Raw genomic sequence first — 15,150 nt, forward strand, 5'->3', positions numbered from 1 at the left:
AGTAAAGATAGTCCACTTAATTTTAGACATAAGAGATTTAATATATAATAATATTTTAATGTATTTTTAGTTACTGAAAACATTGATTGTGATACTGTGAAAAAACTATGCCATTATAGTCTTGAAGACTTAACTGAATCAAGTGTTTACTAGCTGCTGTAGTTTATAAACTAATAAAAATCACTACATCAGCAATTTGTAAATACAGTTTTTAAAATAATGGCTTAACAACTTTACAGTGGTTATAATTACTGTATTTAGGCCTAAAGTTATTTACTAATTTGACATGAAGCCTTCTGAATAGTTTGATGGTGCAGATCAAGGGTAGGTAAACTATGGCTGGTGGGCCAGATCCAGCCCGTCGCCTGGTAAAGAAAGTTACCTTGCAACATAGTCGCACCCATTGTTTACATGATAGCTATGGCTACTTTCACCCTATGCCAGTGGGGTTGAGTAGTTGCAACAGAAACTGTATAGCCCACAAAGCTGGAAATGTTTAAATTTAGATTTTAAAAATTGAAAAATTCTTTGAGCCTATACAGGGCAAGTCCATTGACCCCTGGGGTTGAAAACAGTCAAGAACTTGGGTGCCTAAGCCAAATGGCCTAGGTTCAAATTCCCTTTCTCCCATTTCATAGCAAGTGACCATGGACAAATCACTTAACCTCTGTGCCTCATTATGAGGTTTAAATGAACTCATTTGTATAAATAGTGCCTGGCACATACTAAGCACTGTGTAAGTGATTGCTGTTATTTCTGCTTGGAGCTTTTATAAGGTATTGGTAATAGAAAAATGACACTAATGATTTTCGTTTTAGAGTGTCAAAGGCACTTTGAGTCTTTTATTTTTTCAAGAATGTAACAAGACTTTTTCCATTTAAAGTCAGTGTTCCCTATTACCAAACTTTATTTTATGAATATAAAGAATTGAATGTCTTTAAGACAATACTTGTGGTTAAATGTCAAACCATTATTTTCCCAAGGCGCATCCAACTGGCTGTGCATAGTCCAGGCCTCTAAAGTTGGTGTGCACACCCTAGGGAGCATGTGAGATCCATTTTGTAAATATAGTTTTAAAAATAATGCCTGGGACTTCCCTGGCGGTCCAGCAGTTAAGGCTCTGCGCTCCCAATGCAGGGGGCCTGAGTTCGATCCCTGCTCAAGGAACTAGATCCCACGTGTCTGTCGTAACTAAGAGCCCACATGCCACAACTCAAATATCCGGCATGCTGCAACTAAAGACCCGGCACAGCCAAACAAACAAACAAACAAATAAATAAATATTTTTTAAAAATAAATAAAATAATGCCTTAGGAGTTAGGAAAAGAACATATTAGAACCTATTTAGCTTTGTATCATTTAAACACTATCTGTGTAGTTTATAATGTACATACATTATATGTATAGAACTTCGTGTATATAATTTGTTAAAAAATAAGATGCATATTAAAAAGTTTTCTTATGGGTTGCCCAGTCAGGTGTTTGGAGACCATCGGAGGACAGAATGACGACATTTAGAGCCTCAGCAATGATAGAATTTAGAACCAATTCCCTGACTTAGAAGATAAGGAAAATAATTCATAGACTGTAATTGAGTTGTCCAACTTTACATAACTGTTCAAAAGCAGGTCATCCAGTGGCTGGAATCTAATCACTGACCAACTAGAATCTGGGTCACTGGACTCGTAAAGCAGCAGTGACTGTTTAATTTCTCAGGTTGATTCTCGTGGCATATATGCTTGATATGTGTGTGTGTAAATCTCTGACATAATAAGCCATACTCAGTAGGCACACCCTGTTTCCTTCTTCAAGCATCTTAATTTCATCCCATTAAATCTTTGAAGTATCAGACTACCAGAAGGCATGAAGAAACCTGGGCTGAGAGTCTTCGTTCCAGGAGACCTGATCTTGACTGTATGGCTGGTTTGAGGCGCATCTCTCTGAACTGCAACACGCTCATTGGTGACCTGGGTGCAAGTGCTTTGGCAGAATCTCTTAGTGAGGATTTATGGCTTAGAGGTAAATTCTAAAATTGAAAATACTGAATTTTTAATATGATATATGCTTAGCTTTTGGCATGATACTGTTGTGATAGGATTTTTTTTAAAGCCTCATTTTACTGATAACTTTTATTTTGCTTTTAATCTGTCTCTAAGAGTTGCATATATTCTTTATAGAAAATACAGAGTAACAAGAGAACAATTACCTATAATCTTAATACCCAGACATAATCACTGTTCATTTTGGTGCATACGCTTTCAGTCTTTTATTTTTCTATAAATATATTTGTACACTTAGTGATTACAAAAATAGAATTGTAGTATACTTGCTATTTCATATTCCTGCTTTTTTCACTTAATGATGTATCATGTAGTATTCCATCGTATTGATGTCCCATAGTTTAATCAATTCTTTGCAATTAGATTTACACAGTTTGCTTTTCCCTGTCAGAAACAATGTGAATACGTTGTATGTACGTCTCTGTGTTCACTGGGATTACTTCTGTAGAATAAGGTCCTAGAAGTGGAATGACTAAGTGTGACATATTTTTAAGACTTTTTTTTTTTTTTTTATACTGCAGTTTCTTATTAGTCATCAGTTTTATACACATCAGTGTATACATGTCAATCCCAATCGCCCAATTCAGCACACCACCATCCCCACGCCACCGCGATTTTCCCCCCTTGGTGTCCATACGTTTGTTCTCTACGTCTGTGTCTCAACTTCTGCCCTGCAAACCGGTTCATCTGTACCATTTTTCTAGGTTCCACGTACATGCGTGAATATACGATATTTGTTTTTCTCTTTCTGACTTACTTCACTCTGTATGACAGTGTCTAGATCCAACCACGTCTCAACAAATGACTCAACTTCGTTCCTTTTTATGGCTGAGTAATATTCCATTGTATATATGTACCACAACTTCTTTATCCATTCGTCTGTCGATGGGCATTTAGGTTGCTTCCATGCCCTGGCTCTTGTAAATAGCGCTGCAGTGAACATTGGGGTGCATGTGTCTTTTTGAATTATGGTTTTCTCTGGGTATATGCCCAGTAGTGGGATTGCTGGGTCACGTGGTAATTCTATTTTTAGTTTTTTAAGGAACCTCCATACTGTTCTCCATAGTGGCTGTATCAATTTACATTCCCACCAACAGTGCAAGAGGGTTCCCTTTTCTCCACACGCTCTCCAGCATTTGTTGTTTGTAGATTTTCTGATGATGCCCATTCTATCTGGTGTGAGGTGATAGCTCATTGTAGTTTTGATTTGCATTTCTCTAATAATTAGTGATGTTGAGCAGCTTTTCATGTGCTTCTTGGCCATCTGTATGTCTTCTTTGGAGAAATGTCTGTTTAGGTCTTCTGCCCATTTTTGGATTGGGTTGTTTGTTTCTTTAATATTGAGCTGCATGAGCTGTTTATATATTTTGGAGATTAATCCTTTGTCTGTTGATTCATTTGCGAATATTTTCTCTCATTCTGAGGGTTGTCTTTTCGTCTTGTTTATGGTTTCCTTTGCTGTGCAAAAGCTTTGACGTTTCATTAGGTCCCATTTGTGTATTTTTGTTTTTATTTCCATTACTCTAGGAGGTGGATCAAAATAGGTCTTGCTGTGATTTATGTCAAAGAGTGTTCTTCCTATGTTTTCCTCTAAGAGTTTTATAGTGTCCGGTCTTACATTCAGGTCTTGAATCCATTTTGAGTTTATTTTTGTGTCTGGTCTTAGGGAGTGTTCTAATTTCATTCTTTTACATGTAGCTGTCCAGTTTTCCCAGCACCACTTATTGAAGAGACTGTCTTTTCTCTATTGTCTATCTTTGCCTCCTTTGTCATAGATTAGTTGACCGTAGGTGTGTGGGTTTACCTCTGGGCTTTCTATCTTGTTCCATTGATCGATGTTTCTGTTTTTGTGCCAGTACCATATTGTCTTGATTACTGTAGCTTTGTAGTATAGTCTGAAGTCAGGGAGTCTGATTCCTCCAGCTCCGTTTTTTTCCGTCAAGACTGCTTTGGCTCTTCGGGGTCTTTTGTGTCTCCATACACATTTTAAGATGATTTGTTCTAGTTCCGTAAAAAATGCCACTGGTAATTTGATAGGGATTGCATTGAATCTGTAGATTGCTTTGGGTAGTATAGTCATTTTCACAATATTGATTCTTCCAGTCCAAGAACATGGTATATCTCTCCATCTGTTGGTATCATCTTTACTTTCTTTCATCAGTGTCTTATAGTTTTCTGCATACAGGTCTTTTGTCTCCCTAGGTAGGTTTATTCCTAGGTATATTATTCTTTTTGTTGCAGTGGTAAATGGGAGTGTTTCCATAATTTCTGTTTCAGATTTTTCATCATTAGTGTATAGGAATGCAAGAGATTTGTGTGCATTAATTTTGTATCCTGCAACTTTACCAAATTCATTGATTAGCTCTAGTAGTTTTCTGGTGGCATTTTTAGGATTCTCTATGTATAGTATCATGTCATCTGCAAACAGTGACAGTTTTACTTCTTCTTTTCCAATTTGTATTCCTTTTATTTCTTTTTCTTCTCTGATTGCCGTGGCTAGGACTTCCAAAACTATGTTGAATAATAGTGGTGAGAGTGGACATCCCGTTCCTGATCTTAGAGGAAATGCTTTCAGTTTTTCACCATTGAGAATGATGTTTGCTGTGGGTTTGTCGTATATGGCCTTTATTATGTTGAGGTAGGTTCCCTCTATGCCCACTTACTGGAGAGTTTTTGTCATAAATGGGTGTTGAATTTCGTCAAATCTTTTTCTGCCTCTATTGAGATGATCATATGGTTTTTATTCTTCAATTTGTTAATATGGTGTATCCCATTGATTGATTTGCGTATATTGAAGAATCCTTGCATCCCTGGGATAAATCCCACTTGATCGTGGTGTATGGTCCTTTTAATGTGTTGTTGGATTCTGGCTGCTAGTATTTTGTTGAGGATTTTTGCATCTATATTCATCAGTGATATTGGTCTGTAATTTTCTTTTTTTGTAGTATCTTTGTCTGGTTTGGGGATCAGGGTGATGGTGGCCTCATAGAATGAGTTTGGGAGTGTTCCTTCCTCTGCCGTTTTTTGGAAGAGTTTGAGAAGGATGGGTGTTAGCTCTTCTCTAAATGTTTGATAGAATTCACCTATGAAGCCATCTGGTCCTGGACTTTTGTTTGTTGGAAGATTTTTAATCACAGTTTCAATTTCATTCCTTGTGATGGGTCTTCATATTTTCTGTTTCTTCCTGGTTCAGCCTTGGAAAGTTATACCTTTCTAAGAATTTGTCCATTTCTTCCAGGTTGTCCATTTTATTAGCGTAGAGTTGCTTGTAGTAGTCTCTTAGGATGCTTTGTATTTCTGCGGTGTCTGTTGTAACTTCTCCTTTTTCATTTCTAATTTTATTGATTTGAGTTCTCTTCCTCTTTTTCTTGATGAGTCTGGCTAATGGTTTATCAATTTTGTTTATCTTCTCAAAGAACCAGCTTTTAGTTTTATTGATCTTTGCTATTGTTTTCTTTGTTTCTATTTCACTTATGTCTGCTCTGATCTTTATGATTTCTTTCCTTCTGCTAACTTTGGGTTTTGTTTGTTCTTCTTTCTCTAGTTCCTTTAGGTGTAAGGTTAGATTGTTTACTTGAGATGTTTCTTGTTTCTTGAGGTAGGCTTGTGTAGCTATAAACTTCCCTCTTAGAACTGCTTTTGCTGCATCCCGTAGGTTTTGGATCGTCGTGTTTTCATTGTCATTTGTCTCTACGTATTTTTTGATTTCCTCTTTGATTTCTTCAGTGATCTCTTGGATATTTAGTAACGTATTATTTAGCCTCCATGTGTTTGTGTTTTTTACGTTTTTTTCCCTGTAATTGATTTCTAATCTCATAGCGTTGTGGTCAGAAAAGATGCTTGATATGATTTCAATTTTCTTAACTTTACTGAGGCTTGATTTGTGACCCAAGATGTGATCTATCCTGGAGAGTGTTCCATGCGCGCTTGAGAAGAAAGTGTAATCTGCAGTTTTTGGATGGACTTTCCTATAAATATCAATTACATCTATCTGGTCTATTGCCTCATTTAGAGCTTCTGTTTCCTTATTTATTTTCATTTTGGATGATCTGTCCATTGGTGTAAGTGAGGTGTTCAAGTCTCCCACTATTATTGTGTTACTGTCGATTTCCTCTGTTATAGCTGTTAGCAGTTGCCTTATGTATTGAGGTTCTCCTATGTTGGGTGCATATATATTTATAATTGTTATATGTTCTTGGATTGATCCCTTGATCATTATGTAGTGTCCTTCCTTGTCTCTTATAACATTCTTTATTTTTTTTATTTTTTTAATTATTAGCACCTGTAGTTATTATTTATTTATTTATTTGGCTGTGTTGGGTCTTCGTTTCTGTGCGAGGACTTCCTCTAGTTGCGGCAAGCGGGGGCCACTCTTCATTGCGGTGCGTGGGCCTCTCACTATCGTGGCCTCTCTTGTTGCAGAGCACAGGCTCCAGACGTGCAGGCTCAGTAGTTGTGGCTCACGGGCCAAGTTGCTCCGCGGCATGTGGGATCTTCCCAGACCAGGGCTCGAACCCGTGTCCCCTGCATTAGCAGGCAGATTCTCAACCACTGCGCCACCAGGAAAGCCCCATTCTTTATTTTAAAGTCTATTTTATGTGATATGGGTATAGCTACTCCAGCTTTCTTTTGATTTCCATTTGCATGGAATATCTTTTTCCATCCCCTCACTCTCAGTCTGTATGTGTCCCTAGGTCTGAAGTGGGTCTCTTGTAGACAGCATATTTGTGTCTCTTGTTCTTGTATCCATTCAGCAAGCCTGTGTCTTTTGGTTGGAGCATTTAATCCATTCACGTTTAAGGTAATTATCGATATGTATGTTCCTATGACCGTTTTCTTAATTGTTTTGGGTTTGTTTTTGTAGATCCTTTTCTTCTCTTGTGTTTCCCATTTAGAGAAGTTCCTTTAGCATTTGTTGTAGAGCTGGTTTGGTGGTGCTGAATTCTCTTAGCTTTTGCTTGTCTGTAAAGCTTTTGATTTCTCCATCGAATCTGAATGAGATCCTTGCCGGGTAGAGTAATCTGGTTTGTAGGTTCCTCCCTTTCATCACTTTAAGTATATCATGCCACTCCCTTCTGCCTTGTAGAGTTTCTGCTGAGAAATCAGCTGTTAACCTTATGGGAGTTCCCTTGTATGTTTTTTGTCGTTTTTCCGTCGCTGCTTTCACTAATTTTTCTTTGTCTTTAATTTTTGCCAATTTGATTACTATGTGTCTCGGCGTGTTTCTCCTTGGGTTTATCCTGTATGGGACTCGCTGTGCTTCCTGGACTTCGGTGGCTATTTCCTTTCCCACATTAGGGAAGTTTTCGACTATAATCTCTTCAAATATTTTCTCTGGTCCTTTCTCTCCCTCTTCTCCTTCTGGGACCCCTATAATGCGAATGTTGTTGCATGTAATGTTGTCCCAGAGGTCTCTTAGGCTGTCTTCATTTCTTTTCATTCTTTTTTCTTTATTCTGTTCTGCAGCAGTGAATTCCACCATTCTGTCTTCCAGGTCACTTATCCATTCTTCTGCCTCAGTTATTCTGCTATTGATTCCTTCTAGTGTAGTTTTCATTGCAATTATTGTATTGTTCATCTCTGTTTGTTTGTTCTTTAATTCTTCTGGGTCTTTGTGAAACATTTCTTGCATCTTCTCGATCTTTGCCTCCATTGTTTTTCCGAGGTCCTGGATCATCTTCACTATCATTATTCTGAATTCTTTTTCTGGAAGGTTGCCTATCTCCACTTCATTGAGTTGTTTTTCTGGGGTTTTAGCTTGTTCCTTCATCTGGTACATAGCCCTCTGCCTTTTCATCTTGTCTATCTTTCTGTGAATGTGGTTTTTGTTCCTCAGGCTGCAGGATTGTAGTTCTTCTTGCTTCCACCTTTTTAAGACTGTTGATACACATTGCCAAATTACCATCCAGAAACGCTATGCCAATTTGTAGTCCATGCCAACAGTGGATGTGAAGCCTGCCTCACACAAACACTGGCTTGTAGCACTTTTAAAAAAGTGTAAAACTACAAAAATGAGTACCTCTCCCTTTTTCATGCAAGTGGGAGTACTCCAAATTTCATAACTTTTTTCAGTTAATTTAGCAAGTCAGTAAATTTGCATCTACTGCATCATTTTTTGTGACTGTTCAGTGTTCCATTATATGAATATGCCACAGTACACATAGCTTATCCATTCTTGTATATAAGCTATGTCCAGTTTTTCAGTTCCAAATAGTACTCTGATATGTATCCTTGCCTATATCTCTGACTATTTCTTTTGGTTAAATACTTAGAAAGAGAGTTGTTGGATCAAAAGGGTATACACATTTTAAAGGCTTGGCTTAATCTGATAGGAGAATAACCACATTCTGTTTTATTTTGTATTCCTTTGATTTACTGGTGGGTTTACTGGCTGTTTTTATTAATTTGGCTAGTTGGTTAATTATACCCTGTGTCCATTCTTCTGTAGTGAGAGGTCGTAACGGTTGTATCCTATCCTGTCAGATGCATATGTCTGACTTTCTGTTTCTGTGTGTCATGGGGTGTTGAAAGACTCCAGTTATTTTAATGTGATGCTCCACACAAGACTTAAAAAAATGACTCATGATAGTTGCCTTTCATGTAATATTTTTTAATACCTGCGCTTTTGTGTTGATCCCTTTTGTTTAAGTGAGTAGGTTGTTCGGCCCCAGAACTACTAGAATTCATGATCATTTGTTCTAGTTTTTGTCTGACCTTTTACTGAGAGAGTTCTTGACCATCATACTTTCATGATAGGTTTTTAGTATGTACTGTGTCTTCACACATTCTTTGAATTTGTTATTATTTGTATCCTCCTAGACTTGTCTTTTTTGCTCTAAAACTAACAGTTTTTACATTTCTTCTCTTTCGTTTTCCCCTTTTAACTAGTTTGAAGTGTGATTTGAAGCTCAAGATCGTGATCAAAAGAATGCAGTGCCTTTCTCAGCTCCACCAGTTTTTGCTTCTGAGGTTTACATGCCACTGCTGCCCTTGCTAATTATGAACGGAGATTCATTTTGTGATATTTTTTTCTCATAGGTTATATACAGTTATTCTTCAGTTCTGTAATTGTAGAATATGTTAGATGATTTATTGGTACTGAAGGCAGGGTTATCATTGCACATCCAACAAGTGCTTTTTTTTGTTTTGTTTTGTTTTTGTTTTCTGCTTTATTGGAGTATAATTGCTTTACAATGGTGTGTTAGTTTCTGCTTTGTAACATAGTGAATCAGCTATACATTTACATATATCCCCATATCTGCTCCCTCTTGCGTTTCTCTCCCAGCCTCCCTATCCCACCCCTCTAGGTGGTCACAAAGCACCGAGCTGATCTCCCTGTGCTGTGCTGCTGCTTCTCACTAGCTGTTTTACATTTGGTAGTGTATATATGTCCATGCCAGTCTCTCACTTCGTCCCAGCTTACCCTTCCCCCTCCCCGTGTCCTCAAGTCCATTCTCTACACCTGTGCTTTCTTCCTGTCCTGCCCCTAGGTTCTTCATAACCATTTTTTTTTAATTCCATATATATCTGTTAGCATACGGTATTTCTTTTTCTCTTTCTGACTTACTTCACTCTGTATGACAGACTCTAGGTCCATCCACCTGATTACAAATAACTCAATTTCGTTTCTTTTTATGGCTGAGTAATATTCCATTGTATATATGTGCCACATCTTCTTTATCCATTCATCTGTCGATGGACACTTAGGTTGCTTCCATGTCCTGGCTATTGTAAATAGAGCTGCAATGAACATTCCAAGAAGAGGTTTTTAAATTGGATTATGCATTATGTGTGTGCGTATACGTTTCTGTTTTTTTCCATACCCAGAATTACAAAGCTGCCATGGCTGGTCTCGTGCAGGACTCTTCCACACGTGAGAAAATGAGAGTTGTCTATATGTTAAATCTGTATAGACTTCACAAGTGACCTTTTGTCTTTCATCGAAAGCACTTGACCTGCAGCAGTGTGGCCTCACCAGTGAAGGAGCAACGGCTTTACTAAAGGCCCTTGAAAGCAACAGAACTCTGGTCATTTTGGATATAAGAAAAAAATCCACTTGTTGGTATGTGGTCACTTGTTTTTTTAAATTGATTAACGCATAGCAAAACAAAAAGAGTTTGTTCACGTATTGACAGTTTTTAAAACTTAATGTGTTTCACTTTCCTCATCGTATACAGTTGGCCCTTGAACAGCTTGGGGGTTAGGGGTGCCGCCCCCCATGCAGTTGAAAATCTGGGTATAAGTTTATAGTCAGTGGTTTCGCATCTGTGGATTCAACCAACCTTGGCTCGTGTAGGACGATAGTACATATTTATTGAAAAATATCCGTGTGTCAATGGACCCGCGAGGTTCAAACCCATGTTGTTCAAGTGTCAACTGTACTTTTGTAATGTTGCACTTCCCTTATGTTTTTAGCAGATAATGTAATTAAAGTGAGTTATACCTTTAAATTAAAGTGAGTTATACCTTTAAATTGTTCTTATCTCTGCTCTGAATAGAGGTGAACCTAGATTCTAAGCCTGCTTCCACCAAGAGCATTATTTCCTTGTTGTGCAACCTCTGAATTCTTGCAAGGAGTACTTTATTCATTTGTCAGTTTCACAAGTAATTTTTTTAATAGCTTCTGTGTGCCAGATACGGGTCAGGCACTAGGGATAAAGCAGTGAAGCAGACAGACAAAAGTCTTGCCCTTGTGGAGCTTCCATTCTAGTGAAGGGGTTCAGATAGAAATGAGTAAACAGATAAGTAATATAATTTTAGACAGTAGGAAGTGCAAAAATATCTTAATGTAAGGAGAGTGAGGGGGAGCAGGTAGGACTCCATTGGATAGGTTTGTTAGGGGACAGCTTCACTGGAGAAGTGGCATTTGAACGGAGACCTGAATGAAGAGAGGAGCAAGCCATGGAAGATCTGGGGTAAGCACATTCCAGGACAAGGAGGCAATGAGTATGCAGGCATGTAGGTGGGTGGAGTATTTAAGGAAAAGCAAGGAGGCCAACATGGTCAGAGTACTGAGTGAAGAAGAGTGTGGTATGACATGAGGTCAAGGAGCTAGCCAGGGGTCTGATCTTGTAAAGTCTTGAAGGTCAGAGTAAAGGTGTGGATTATTCTAAATGAGTAGAGGGTTTTGAACTGGAAAAAGGCATGATCCAAATAGTATCTGAATAAGATGACTTGGTACAGAGAATAGACTTGTGGGGATAAAGAAGAGAAACAGGGAGACCAGTTAGGAGACTATCACAGTGGTCCAAATAAGAGATGTTTATGGCTTAGCTTGGGTTGGAAGTTTGGAGCAAGTGAAAAGTGATTGAATTCAGGTTGTGTTTTGAGGGTGTAGCTAACAGGGCTTGCCGATAGATTAGATGTGGGGTATGAAGGAAATAGTAACAAGGAGACAAGCCGTTGATGATTATGTGTGCAACTGGGTGGTATCGCTTAGAAAAAGGGGGCTGATGGGAGGAGCAGCTTTTGAGGGAATATCAGGACTTTGGTTTGTTATCTTAGATGCACTTTAGGTATCTAAGTGTCTGGACAGTGCTCAGACTGTACTTTCTATCCAAAGGTATCCAAAGCCACTTTAGATGCAAAATGTTTAAAGTTGACCTTTGCTGCGGCCGAAATAGTAGCCACTGGGGGCAGTCTGCAAGATGGCATCTTAGGTTTTTGAGGAAGGAATTAGAATACACAAAGGGGGAAGTAACTGTATAATTCCATAATGTAGATTTCATATTTAATTTTATGGGAAAAGCAATAATTAGTTGGCTTTTGGTTTTCAATGGAAATAGCCACTCACTGGGAAATAATTACTCTAATTTCAATTTATTTTACTTTAGATCATTCTGTGATGAAAGCAGTTATCAAAAAAGTTCTCCAGATGGAAGGAGTGCCAAGTCAGAGGTATATAACATGTTTTAGTTCTCTCGGAAGAATTTCTCTTTAATGGCTTGTTTTTCTTTCTTTCTTAAAAGAAAATTATCAAGGTACTTTCTGCCACCTTAAAACTAAGTTTTTTTCAAATGAAATGGCTTTTCTGTTTTTGAAAATGTTGTGTGATGCCTTAATTTAGGTTCCCAGAAATGCAGATTGAAAACCTTTGATTAAAGTATCTTAATTTCCAATGAAGACCAAACCCTCCTAAATTACCTGTAACTTAAATGGCATATTTATCATTCCTGTCTCAGTACCGGTGGATAACTTCTCCATCGGTGAAGGAACCATCCAAAACTGCTAGACAGAAAAAGAGAACTATAATTTTGGGAAGTGGTCGAAAAGGAAAAGCTACTATTAGAATTGGTGAACTCTTTCTTGTTTTTAATGCTACTAGAACTTATACCCCTTATGTTTTCCGATGTGCTAAAATTAAAACAGCCAGTATTAACCACATGCATATTAGGAGGCCTATATTAGGAGTCGCCAAGTGTGTCGGGTGCCGTGGACAGCTGAGGCACGTTTAGCCCAAAGGCAAGTTCCAGCGCATTGCAGAGAGCAGACGAAATACCCGGTGGTGAAAATTCACTGTTGCTAAGGGTTGAAACGAACCAAGAATTCCTCCTGTTTCTCAGGATGTTCCCTTTGGCTGTTAATGAAATGTATTTCCAAGGAATGCAGGCATGTGGCTGAAAAGGCCAGCGGTGCCTGGGGGTCACAGTGAGACCCTCCCATCTCGCCCCCCTCAGCCATCCTGTGCTCTGGGAGCAGAGCTCTCAGCTACAAGTGAAACATAGTAGCTTCCGTGTCCGGATTCTAAGATTTTCTAAAGCCCTTTAAAGGCCCCCTTCTCTGAGTGGTGCTTGACCTGCTGGTGTTTGGGGCAGGACGGTGTGCTGGGTGGAGGGTCTGAGCGCCATCCTGAGGGAAGGGCTTTGGAGGCCTGTGTGCGCCTGAGACCGGGGGCCCAGTGCCCGTGTGCGAGGGGAGGCTAGCGCTGACTCCAGCCGTGCCGAACCAGACGTCGCCCTCCTTCCCGACAAGCCAGCAAAGCCTGTCGCTCACCTTCCTGGCTGTGCTGCTTACACGTGCCCTCTGGGAAGGCCAGCCTGGCAGAGCTCTGTTCCTGCCCTTTGGGCTGCTGGTAACTGAGTACCTAGCCTGGGTGCTGGAGGGGAGGATCCATAGATGGTGGAGGCCCAGTGCCTGCCCAGGGTGCTGCCCCTCTGCTGAGGGATGCTTGCCCAGCTGGTTAGACCCGTTCGCACCCAACTGCCCACAGTCAGCACCCAGGCTAGGAACAGCAGCCTCCCCATTTCCTCGGTGTCTTCTAGTTTTGTTCCTTTCTTCTTTTCGCCGCCTTCCTCCCCAAAGAGGCAAGATACTGATCTTCAAGAACCAAATCAGGCCATGATTTTCCAGCTAAACTCATGACAGTTCTGCACTTCTGAATGACTGGGTACAAACATTTGCAAGGATGAGCTCTTGGGTGAGGCGCCAGCCAACTTTTCTAGCTTCATCTCTCTTGCTTGTGTGTGGGCACCCCCTGCTGCCCCAGATGCCTTGACTCCTCCATTTTCGTATATTCCTCCTCAGAATGCTGCCCCCACCCCATCCTGGCCTTTGGGAATGTTAGCTGGCTGTTCCCCACAGCATCCTGTCACCCTGGTCCACTCTTTCTAACCTCTGTATGCCCTTCTATGAAATCTTGTCAGGTCCAACTGGAGGAAGACCACCTATAGGTCAGTTAGCTTGGGAAGGACCCCAACTGTGTGACCTGCTTCCCCTTTCCCAGTGTCTTTAAAATAACATTAAAAAAAAAAAGAAAAAATGTTGTTCTAGAGCTCCTATACCATCTCTTACCACCATCAGAAATGGTGACCTCATTCATATTGAAAATAACTTCTTAACGTGTAGGCATTACCTTAGGGCATTCTAGACACTGGGGGAGGGAAAAGCCATTGTATTTTTTTCTAACATTCATGTTAAACTTCTTTCCAAAGTTCTTTAAACTGTGGTATTCTTACAGGTAGACAATGTTGCTGAACAAGCGTTTGTTTCTTCCCTTTTTCTTCCCCCAGGCTCAAAGATTTGGAAAGAGATAGTTTAACAGAAAAGGTAAGGTCATCTCCACCTTAACAAAATGTATGATCAAATGTGACCATTTGACAGACACTATGTAGTTCCTAAAAACAAATTGAGGTGGAGTTGGCTCTCTTTTCCCTGAAGTTGAGGATAACGTGGATGTTTTTGTCTAACATGCTGGACAAATAGGCTATTATTGGTTAGCTTTTGGTAGCTCATCGAGTTTCCCAGTCTGGGTTCCGTACCATCGAGTCTGGATTATAATTTGTCCTGGTCACACTGTTTTTCAAAATCAGGTTTGTTCTAGTATGCTATTATGTGTCTGTTTCACCTTTAATCTTTCCATTTTTCACCACTCTGGAGATGGTGTGATACGATCTTAACGAAAACAACAGGAACATGTCTTGTGAATATTTAGTTTTCTTTTTGGCCGACTCAGCATTGCCTGCCATTTAGTCAATGTTATGTGACCAGGCAGTGTAACTATTTGTGTATTAGTCCATTGGTTCATAGCTTGGGAATGTGGAGACTTCTAAACCTATATCCTTCCCTTAGGAATGCGTGAAGGAGAAATGGAATCTCTTGCCTGAATTTCTGCAGACAGAAATAAAGAATCAGTTATGTGACTTGGAAACCAAATTACATGAAGAAGAATTATCAGAGGTTAAGTCGTCAGCATCCCGGCGGCTAGAAAACGTTTCCTCCCATGTAACTTGTCTGTGACCAGGGAGGCAGGATCATCCCACCTCTCCCTGTTACCTGATGGTTATAAAGGAAGCGCATGTGTTTCCTTATTCTCTCATGGCCACTTGTTGACATTCACTGCTACTTAAATTATCCTTTCCTGCTGTAGGAGGGCTACCTGGCTAAAGTCAAATCCCTTTTAAATACAGATTTGTCCTTGGAGAACGGAGCTCATGCTTTCAGTCGGGAAGTGAAGGGATGTCTAGAAAACGGGAGCCAGACAAGTGGTGAGGAGCGCAGAGTGGAAATAGCAGAGAAAAAGAAGTCCCCCAAACCTGTTTCCAAACTTTGCATGCCCAGGAGAAGCAAGTCCGATGGAGAAACAAAATGTAAG

The sequence above is a fragment of the Eubalaena glacialis genome, chromosome 10 (genome assembly GCF_028564815.1).
Source record: "Eubalaena glacialis isolate mEubGla1 chromosome 10, mEubGla1.1.hap2.+ XY, whole genome shotgun sequence".
NCBI lineage: Eukaryota > Metazoa > Chordata > Mammalia > Artiodactyla > Balaenidae > Eubalaena > Eubalaena glacialis.